Source organism: Patagioenas fasciata, chromosome 11, assembly GCF_037038585.1.
Source record: "Patagioenas fasciata isolate bPatFas1 chromosome 11, bPatFas1.hap1, whole genome shotgun sequence".
Classification (NCBI taxonomy): Eukaryota; Metazoa; Chordata; class Aves; order Columbiformes; family Columbidae; genus Patagioenas; species Patagioenas fasciata.
Window position 1 is genome coordinate 7,797,380 of NC_092530.1, and position 11,359 is coordinate 7,808,738.

The window sequence follows — 11,359 nt, forward strand, 5'->3', positions numbered from 1 at the left end:
AGCAGAGGTAGGTGGCCTACAGACCACGATGATCTGAGAAAAATGTTAATTGCTTGCTTAGTTATTTTTCTTCTCCTCTGTAAAGAAAGTCATTATGGTCCCAGGAATCACAAAAAGTGACAGTAGCTGGGCTTTCTCCAAAGATTAGGGTGATTCTTAAAATTGCACAATCTTTCCTGGTTTTGCATCCTTGTGAAGATCAAGTCGGAACTCCACGGGCTCAAGCGCATCATGGCACAGAGCACAAGGGCCCCAGACAAGCTGATGGTAGCACCAGGTCACAGTCACATAGCTGCATCAGCTGCGTAGTTTAGTCACTCTTGCTGGTTTAGCCTAAAATAATAAGCTGCTTTTTCTTGGCTAACACAGCTAGATGTTGTTCAGAGCCTAAATGGCCTGTAGCATGCTGTCCTGGGACCAACATGGCCAGAGCAAGCTCAGCTCCGTGAAACTCTCCCTTAGAGGCAGACAAGGTTGTCCAGAAGTGGATTTCCATCCTTTTGGTGTCGAAATCTTGCCTTGTTTTCAGACCGAACAAAGTTAGGCCAAGCTCAAATCCCTCTGATGATGTCCATGTGTGATCCAACCATCTGTCTGCGCTGGAAAGCCACAAGAAGCTGTGTCCCTCAGCAGCCTGGGAAGGGTGCCTGGTGTGTTCCAGGAGAGCAAGGGTAGGTGTTTGCAGCCGAGAGGTTGGCTGTCTAGACAGTGGAAAGAAACAAGCTCTCTTAAGCACTCATTCATCTCTTCCTAAGATGGCTAAATAGGTCAGATGACTCATGCCCTAAAAGTGCCTATTTCTCTTAGCTGACTACAAAGGAGGAAGGAGCTCTCGACAGCCTTCCACGCCGAAGACATCTGAAGGTAATGGATCTGAACCCGGCTGCTGTGGAGGTTTCAGCAGGTCAGCAGGGGAATTCAGCCTACCTGGAGCATCCAAAGTGTTGCTTCGTCAGTGACTTCATCAGTGACGGTGATGAGCAGACGAAGGAATAATTAAATGCCAGATGGTTTTTAACTCACACTGAAGGTGCATATAGGAATCCAGGCATACAGAGCTGGATAGGACCAGACAGAAGATCAAATCTAGCTCCCTGCTGTCACAATAGGTTGTAGGTACCACAGAGCAGGAGTTTAGGCTGGAGGAATTTGCAGAATGGCTTCTCCCCAACCATAAGCACTTCCTCGCTTGGCCATAGTCATCCTCCATGTAGGGCTGAGAGCAGCTTATTGCTCTGCAGGCGTCTGACCACTGCTCTGGCCTGAAAAAGCTAATGCTGCTCTGGTTTGGGCAGATTCAAGAACACAGTCTGATGTTGCCCATTGGATCTGCCTTGCCTACCACTGTTCAGAGCTGCTCAGTGATGTTTGGGGTGCTGGAGGGATCATGGGTCTGGGGTTCACCTGGAGCAGTGAGGGCACCTGGGTGTGAGGGCAGCTGGGAGCCCTTGAAATAGCCCAGATGAGAAATGACACCTGCAAAAGATTCACCCATGCTGTGACTGCAGCCCTGAGGGCACAGGGGGACAAGAGGGTCTCTGTGACCCCAGTGAGGACAAAGTGCCACAGTCCTTTTGCAAAATAGACAATTCATTTACAAGCACCCAGAAACACCTGCAATTTATGGAGCTGTCCTGATATGACAGACCCATGCTTCGGCCCTGCAAAACATCACGAGATTGGCTTAAAAATCAAGATGCAGCTCACAGCAGATCCTTGTTTTTCGTTGCTTCTTTTGGAGGCTGACTGAGTCATGCTCACAAGCCTCTTTTGCCAGACACCAGGGCTAGCAGCTTCGCTGAAATAATTAAATAAGCATGGAGATTCTCATGTGAGCCCAGGAGCCAGCAGTTCAACTGGTGCCACAGCCTGGGGATCAGGAGTCAGACTGGATATCCCAGGCACACGTCAAAGAGCACAGAAAACCGCAATGTGAAGGAAGGATCTTAAACTGCGGATGAGGCACAAAAGGCAGGAGGGACAGGAGGACCATCTTGCAATTCTAGTGGAGTCACTGACATGCTCTTTCCTCTGGACACCCCAACCCTTCTCCAGACTTCGCCCTTGGCAGCTACTGAGTGCTGATGCACCAACCTGTAGGGCTGCTTCCTGGGGTTACTACCAGACCCCTACAAGCACAGCCAGCCATGTCTCAGCCCCTGGCTCTGCAACCAACTGCATTTTAAAGGTCCACACTTGTGTCAGAAGAAGTAGTGCTTTCCCCTGGCTGGAGAGCTCCTCACCTCAGCACTCCTGTGCATCCTTCATCTCCGTGTTTCTGGTGCTTGGGAAGTGACTGAGGTTGAGGATATTTCTTCCAGGCATTTTCTGAGCAAAATTTTTTCCTGAAATGAAAGTCAAACTCCAAATTTTGCTGTGTAGCTTCTAAAGGATTTGTTTCCTGTATCCACTTCCCCTGTGCCTTGCTGTTATTCGTAAGGACATTTGTATGAAACAGTAGGATCTCAGTCTTTTGATGTGCAATTATCATCTGCAGAAATGACTAATCAATTAAGGACAGTCACTACCAGGCTTTCTATTTATTTCTTTCTCATTGAAACCAGAGCAAATGTGCCCTTTTTCACAGGAAAATGCTGTTTCGGTTTTTTTTTCCAGCCATCGCTGCTGAAAACTTCCCGATGGATCTGAAAATTACGTCATGCCCTTCTTGGTCCCCGCTGTTGTCACCATAAGCACTGATCTGGCTGTGCTGCTGACAGTGAGCAGGCAGACAAGCAAGCCCATGTCACTAGCCCTGCCAGCTCAGTGGTGCCAGCGGGAGTGGGGACATGCCAGGAATGACTCAGATCACACTTGGAGAGCAGCTCGGGCAGGTAAAAAGGTGCCCAGAAGTACAAGCAAGCATGAAGATACATGATCCAAAAGGTGGTGCACCACGAGAGGGTTCAGCTAAGGTTCAGCCTAGACTTAAATTGCAGGTCTGGACTTCCCCTAAGCACAGGAGAATTTAGATTTGAAGGGTTCAGCCCATCTTTAATCACAAAGCACTTCAGAGGATTCTATGGCAAAAGGCAGGAGGGCTGGATTGTGTCTCCCAGACACATCTGGCAACATGGGTGTCTCCTCCTCTCAGAAGTGTCCCCATGTCTCTGCATGGTGCTGTCTGTCTCAGCAGTTATCCCCGGTCTGTTGTAGGGAGCCAGGATCAGGGTGGGCACAGAGAGGTGGGCAGGAGCCAGCAGCCAGGTCTGGCTGGGGTGCAGAGGGAGCAGGCGCTGGGCAGTGGGGAGGAGCTGCTGGAGGGGCACAGCACAGTGCTGGTGTCACTGGAGAGGAGAAAAAGAGCAAAATCAGAGTGCACAGAGGGAATGAGATGAGCCCTGAGACCACCAGCACAAACGCCCTACCCTAATGCTCATCAAGACAGGACTCCTGTGCTCTGATGACTTTAGGGTGTTGCTGTTCTAGACCTATGGGTGCACCTCTGAGGGGACAATGCTGTCCCAGATGAAAGGGTGACCATGGGTCTTGACCGGGAGGGGCAGGTTCTGCAGTAGGGGACTGAGGCATCTGTGTGTGTGCATGTGTGCAAGTAGCACGGGGCAAGTGAAATGAGGGTCCAGGAGGTCCTGAATTCCCACCCTCGTCCTGACTGGTCTGCCTGAGAGAGTTCTCCACAAGAGGAGAGAAATGTTCCTCCTGGCCAGGAACGCCCCCGGTCCACTTCACTCTAGGAACATGGACACCCAAACTGGCCCGTTAGTCAGCAGCTGAGGAGGAAAATGAACCTCATTCAGTGCAATGAGCCAGGGGACAGAGGAAATCCAGGGGCCTTGCACTTGCCACCTAGTAAATAATGACAGCAAGATGCACTTGGGAAGGAGGATGCAGGAAACCTCTGCAGCTGTGCACTGCCGCTGCCCAAGCTTAGCACTGTCACGAGCATCCTGAGGAGCAGAGGGGAGGCTCCCACCCTAAAGGTGGGGTTTCTCTCCCTGCTTACACCGGTGCTGCTCCCGCTATCTCTGTGTGACCCTGGCAGGGGTCACAAAGTTGGGGGTGGCCCGGAAGATGAGAGCGAGATGAAACTGAAAGAGAAGCAGAGTTGTTTTGTAAGAGCCTGTCCCTGGGGAGGGATCACACCACACCGGAGAAGCGCCTCCGGAGAGGTGCGGCAGGCACGGAGGTGACCAAATGAATTGACACCAGGCAATTCTCACTGGAGCTAAAGAGACAAAGTAATTGAAAATAAATGAAGGAACATGACACCTGGCTGGCAGATCAGTTATCTATAGCGTACCTTTCCTGAAATAACTGCCTCCTGAACATCATATGCTGAGGCAAAACCAAGGAGATGCACACATAAAATAGGCCACTCCAGCAGGGAACTGAAGGCCCCTTTATTTTTAATCGAAGCTGTCAGAAGGGTTAATTAGATGGTGCAAAGCAGTGCCCTCTGTCTGGGGTATCAGCTCCCCTTGCCACCAAGGGGTACTGCGCACTAAGTATAAGATGCCCCACCGCTCTTGTCCTTGGGCAAACACTTGGGTCACAGACCAGTGCAAGTGGGACCTTTCCTGGCTCTCCAGCCTCCGAGAGAAACCCAGACACCCTGGGCAGAACCAGGACGGGGTGCTCTCACCCCACAGGGCTTTGGGTAATTAGGGTAAGGGGGGAGTAATCAACTTGTCTAAGCCCAAATATGCCCCCAAAAGTCCTCTCAGAGGGTCATATACAAGCCACTGACCCCAAAATGGCAGTCTGCAAGGATCATCCAAAAGTGTTTCCCTTCCTGATGGGACAAAGCTTTTGTCCTGCAGATCCTGGCATGGACTGTGCGTCCCTCTGCAGAGGGGTGGAAGCACAGGTGAGGAGAAGGGAAAGTCCGGGTGGGACTGGTTTGTGCAGTTGTGCTAAAACTGGAAATTAAAGTCTTCAAGCCAAAGCCAAAACCACACCAATCAAATCACCCCACTGACCCTTTCTAAGTGTGGTAATTGCTTGATGTCAAGGGTGCGGGTTGATCACATCTTCCCCCTGCAGACACCTGGGAAACAGGAGATACTCGGCACCTTGGGGAACCAGGAGGTTTAACAGGATTTGGCTACCATGATCAGAGCCTGGTGGCCCAGGCAATACATGGTTTGTACAGCAGTGGCCAATGGCATGGCCATGCTCTGTCCTGCACCCCTTGGGGTCTGGTGCTTGTGCTGGGGAGCAGCTTTTTTTCCCAGCTATGGTTGTGGCACTGGGTGTGACCTCTGCCCAGGGGAAACGGCATCTTCGTGTGTCGTATATAGGGTGACAGCACCATCAGCCTGGCCCTGCCACATGGTCCCAGGCAGCCTTGCTCTGCCAGGGCGCAGCACCAAACACCAAAGGGCCAGCGCACACAGCAGCAAATTGAGAAGATCCCACAGGTAGCTGCCCATTCCCAAGTGAACAGTTTTGGCTTAGATTTAACTGCCGGGTTTTCCTCCCTGATGAAGCAAAGCTGGATTAAACCTTCCTTAGGAAGCAGTGCCATCAAAACCCTCCTGTCCCAAGGAGACACCACGAGCTTTTCCCTCCTCATCTGTTCTTCTCCTTGTTGAAAAAATTAAATAAACCAGGGCAGAAAGCAGGTGCCTGTATGTCTTGCACAAAGGAGGGAGACTACAATGGAGACTGAGACTGCACCCCTAAAGCACCCGACCTGTCTGAAAGGGACAGGCATGAACAATTCCTTTCTTACACTGAGATGTGCTGCTGATCTTTCTAGTTTACCTTTTCGGGCACCCTGATTTTGAGTGGTTATCTTGCTCACTTTCATTAAATGAGACAGAGGACTCGACAGGCAGTCAGGAGCTCTGGTGTCCCAGCTGGACTAAATTTCATGAAAAGAAAGCAAGAAAGCAAGCAGGAAAGAAAGGCTATCCCTCCCCCTCCAACAAATGCAGCTGAAATCTCGTAATGAAAACATGGCCAACACTCTGCTCTGCCCTCTGCCCTTTACGGTGCAGGTTGCAAGGTCACAGAGATGTGGTCCCCCGGTATTGATCAGGACTCTTTTGGGCTGGCATATGGCACCAGGTTTCAAAGGCCGAGCAGCTAAAAAAGAATTAAGTGGGGGCAAAGAGTGGAACATACCAGATTGAACTCCTGACACTCAAGGGTCAAAGATCACTGGAGATAAAGCGGGTGCTGGAACAGCCTGTGCAATGTCAAAAATAAATAAGCATTAAAAAATCTAACACCCCCCAATGCTCGAGCTAAAAACCCACCGTCTTTCAGAGGGAAAGAAATGGGCTGGATGAGTCTGACATGCTAGAGAATAACTAACAGGGAAAATGCCCTTGTTTGTACCTAGGGGATCAGTGCAAGAGTACCTTACCTGAAGAGAGCACCTATGGACTTACTACCTGGTATTTTGTGTGGTTTCACTGCCCTTTTGAATATTCCTCAGCTTCTCAAGGCCAGGAAGACCAACTTCAGAAAGAAAGGGAGGGAGGCAGATATCTAGAAGATAAACAGAACATCCAGCACCTCTGCCTGTGCAGGAGCATCACTTCTTAGCTGACAAAGTGACTGAAGCAGCAGCTCCAGCAGCGCATGCTCCAGAGCAGGAAGACATGGAAGAAGTGTAAGAGCGCAAAGAGGACTGGAAATTCAAGCTTGTATGGGAGGTTTTTTCCTCTGCTATCAGCCACTGTGTTCAAAGGGTCAAGCCAATAGGCAGTGTATATGCCAAGGGGCATGTAAGGAGCTTCTGAGGGCAAAGAGCCAGGTTCTGCTCCCTTCTGTCAGTGGGTCCTTGTGTTGGCAGGCACCAGACATGCAATGTGGTGCAAAAGTAACCATTTGGCGAGTAAATCAACAGCTCATGGGGCACTGTCTGGGTTACATCCTAGTGAAGACTGTGGCTTTGGTACAACATTGAGGGTCTCTTCCTAGAATCAGCTGGTTGCTTTTCACCTCACCTTACAATGCATTGAAAATATCAACTCCTGAGCTACCTTCAAAGCAGAAAACTCCATTGTGGCTCTTCCTTCAGGTCCCCAAAGAAGGACAAACTCCTGAGAGAAGGAGAGGGTGTGAGTCCCAGTCACCTTCCTCTTCTGTAGCAGTGTTTCCTGGTTTTCATGCCCTTACCTCTGCTGACTCCTTTTAGTGTCTGGTAGGACATGAGTCCTCAGCTCTAGACACATGCTAAAGGAGTAGTTAGCTGTTTGGTCTCAGAGTAATAGGAGACTGCCAGAAATCCAGCAAAAGTCAGGGGAATCTATATAGCATTTCTGTGCTGGGTGAAGGCTGGTTTAGAGTTCATTGGTGCCTCTTTCCAAGCATGTTATAGACCTTGCACAGGAGCAGGGGGACTTTGTAGCATCTGCCATTCTTCGGGCAGCTCCGCTAGCAGTGCAGACCTCACGTGAGGGATCTCATCAGTGTGTAGCTGTATGGCCCGTCAGGAAGGATGAATCTCCTCTCTGAAGCCAAGACTCAGTGAAAGACTAAACAAAGAGAGGATGTGTGAGGCTGTAGGAATTTCTGCAACTATCACAGGACCTACCCAGGCACATCCATGCTGCCTAGTTTGAGTCTACATTTGTTTTCCAGACCAGACTCATCATAGCCTTCCCTGGAGCCCTCAGCCCCATGCTGGGGGCTCTGGGGAGGGACGACCCAGAGTGCATTCAGCATGTTATGGGAATCCAAGCTTCCTGCAGTCTGGATGAGATGGTAGTAGGCAGGGCTGGGAAGGCAGCAGACAACTCACGTTTTGTCTTCCTGCGTGTGTTGTGGATGCTTTAAGTCCAAGCCACAGCAGGTTGAAGAACTTAAACCTGATTTTCAAGTTCCTTCATCATCTCTGCATGCAATGCCAACCTCTATGGTCTCCAGAGTTGTACTGAGGCTGGAAGGTACACAGCCTGGAGGAAAAAGGCATGAAAAGGAAGAAAACTCTCAGTTAATGGACTTACTCAGGGCATCCTGTGGTTGTTTCAGTTCTTCTCAGTGTTGTGATGTGCTATGGGAAGCCACATGGTAGAGTTGCATCTTTGTCCCTCGCTTCTGTCAGGGCCATCTAAGAGATTAATGAACCACGTGGTTCCCTCATCTCTGTCTTTACTCAATACCCCACCCAAATCTCTAGTGTTCAGTGCTGAGAGTCTGTGGCTCTTTGAACAAATTAGTGAGCTTGTTTTCCCGTCTGATTTTCATTGCCTCCTTCTCTTCTTTTGTTCTCCTGGAGCCTTTCATATCTAGCCAAGGTGCTCTATCTTCTTCCCCAGCCCTGCCTGCAGGGACACGCTCTGCTCTGTTATTTAATATGTCTCCTCTGTTTGGTTCCTGATAAAATTAATTGCTTGGTGTGGTATGCAGCAGGGCTGGGTGTGCTTTCAAACACAGACTATGCATTCAGAGTCTGGTCGCCATGCAGTTCCACCAAAACACTCCCATCATGGACACTAAAGCACCTGGCTGTGAATATCCATGAGCAATTTCTCAAAATCACCTCTCTGAGCATTTCTAGTTTTGTACTGAGAACAAGGACCTGCCATGATGCTGATCACCTTACAAATATTTTCATTTCCCTGGTTGTCAGGGTTAAAACCCTTCAAAATTTGAGTGGGCTGAGAAGTAGTTCAGCAGCTGAAGAGAGTAGTAGCTCAATACTTGGAGGAATGTGAAAGTGCCTGGCTGTGGAGCCCAGAAGCTCATCTAGAAGGTTATGCTATGTCATCTACCCTCTCTACTGACCTCTCAGGTTTGTCAGACGGGGTAGGCAGAATGGGATTTTGTGGCCTCAAATATTTCTTCCGCATCTGTGTAGGTGGAATACTCTAAATGGCATATTATCCCGTCTACACTGTACTTCCCCCTGGATTTGTACTTTTCATGAATGCTAGAAAATGTGTTCTAGAACTGCTGTATGATGAGCAGTCAATCCTTAAAAATGCTGCCTTCTTTTTTTCATTTTTCTTGGTGAATTTAGTACCAGATGGCAGCCTTACAGCCCAGAGTATGCAGTGCTCCATAATTGACAGCATAACATGACTAGCAGCAGTGAAATCTTCCTCCCCTCTCTTCCACCGCCGAGGCTCCGATGGTGCAGAGTGAATAATTTAGCATCCATCTCTCATTCAGCAAACGCTGCCGGTGAGCTGTGTGTGGATAATTTTTATTAACTGGACGGCTGGATGCAATTTTCCAGCAAACCCTGTGTGCAAACAAACTGTAGCTGACTGCTGGGTAAGTGCCAGTGCTTATGACTGTCTACTGGTAGGGAGAGATGAGATGCCCACATCCTGTTACACCATCTCCTCTGCTCGTGAGCTGTTTCCCAAGCCCGCAAGGAACTTCGCTGGTGAACAATCACAGTTTCATATCAGAGAGACTGTTTTCAGCAAGACACATGTTTATGACTTTTATTTTTTAATTCCCTGGGAACACTTGAACAAAATCACACTGCCCAGCCTGGTCTGTAAAAGCCATTGCGGATATTGCTGATTGGACTCATGGGATCTGACCAAGAAAAACATTTATGAACCCTTTTGTTTTTGCACCATTCGTCCGTTTCTGCCTCATTCCAGCATCAGGGTGACTGTGTTAGGAGGTGAGAGGGACATCTGGTCTTGTTGGGACCCTTAAGTTGTCATCTGCCATCAGCAGGAGTTGTGGCCATGTGGGGACCATACTGGAGTTGCAGTAGTGGTTGAAGCCGGCCAGATGCTGCTAGCCAGAGACAAACTGCTTTGGTTGCAGGTGAATTGTTGGTTTTGACGTTGCCTCTTGCACACCAGTTGTTGCCTTGCAACCTGCTGCAGATCCCAGTAGATGACTGCCAGTAGGGACAAAAGGTCCTACTAGCTGCTGTCCCCACTTGCAGACAGATGTGGCAGCTGGTCTGAGGTCTTCCTTGCGCTTTTGTGATGGCACATCTAGATGTCTGTTGGGAAGTGTGATGGATATGAATCCTGCAGTGGGCAGTTAAGAAAACTCTGAGTTTGTTGGACAGGTGCCTGGAACATTAGGCTGTTATTGGAACATGAGGCTTTTATGGTAAGTAATTGTAATGTTACTGGGCGTTTTCCTTAAATAGTCTGCCACACTCCCATATGCTGGCAGCTGATGCTGAAGGGAGAGAGGTGTGTGTGAGTCCAAAAAAAAAGGAAGGCGAAGTGCTTTTGTTCGGATGTGATGTAAAATGGAGATCTGGGGCAGCCGTGGTGATGAAAGGCTCTCTGGCTCTTTTCCTGAGCAGGGACTGTGTGTCCATGCTGCCCAGGACCCTGTCCAGCTCGGATAGTTCTTTTCCAACCCTCTACAAGTTCCCATGTGCTCACAGATGGATGTGGTATTCTCCTCCTCTTCCTGCCCTCTGTCAGACCTGGGGAGCACTTGAAGAGATGCAGGAGATTGCAGTCCCTTCAGCAGTGGAGACGTGTTGAGGGCAGAGAGCTTGTTTGTAGCAGGAGTGGAAGATGCCACTCAATTAAGTCAGGTCTGGAATGTGCCATTGCTCATCCTCATGGATGGCTGCACAGCTCCAAAAAGCCCATGCTTGAGAAGCCCTCGTGGTGCTCAGAGACCACCAGTGCTTGGTCATTCCTGGCAGCTTTGTAGGTAAGTGTGGAGTTTTTTACAGATGCAAGACCTCATGTCTCTCAGACTTTGAAACGCCTGCTTTACCCTGCTGTATCGTCCCGATGATGTGGGATACGGACCTTCTACAGAGAAAATGAAAACCGACACATCAGATATACATGCAAGAGCCCTGATTCACCTTTCCTTCTCCATGAAGCAATGTAATCCCAAAGTACGCAAATACTGAGTCTTTCTCAGTGACCCTGGACATGATGGTCACCATGAAAAGACAAAGGTCTAGTCTGAAGCCCCTGTTGGTTTCTCCCCCCAGCCTGGCCGGACTTCACAGCCAGATGGCCAAGCGCAGGAGACCACGCTGTGTCCCTCCACCATGATGTTGGGTCAGAGCTTGTCTGTGGTTGGTAGCCCATCTGGTCACCATCGCAGCTGTTGGCATCTTTGGAAAAGGTCAGCCCAGCTGCACACCAGCGGATATGTAAGAAGTGAGCCTTTTGGCTCTTAGTGATGCAGCACTGGATACTATTGTCCCAGGTCCCAGCCAGGAGAAGCCTTTTTGCAGGCTGAGAGCTGGATATGGGCATATGAGGGGTTTGTGGCACTACACGTTGTGGAGGCGTCCAGGTCAGAACAGGCAGGGCTTTGAGATCAGCAATGATGTTGTGCCAATGTGATATTCATTCTCTCCTGAGCACCTAAGGAAGAATGAGAGTATCCCCAGAGCTAGAACCAGCAAGAACAGCTACAGCAACTAGGCCACCCTCGCTTGAAATAGCCCATGGGGCAGGATTAGCATCATTTCCCCTGAGGA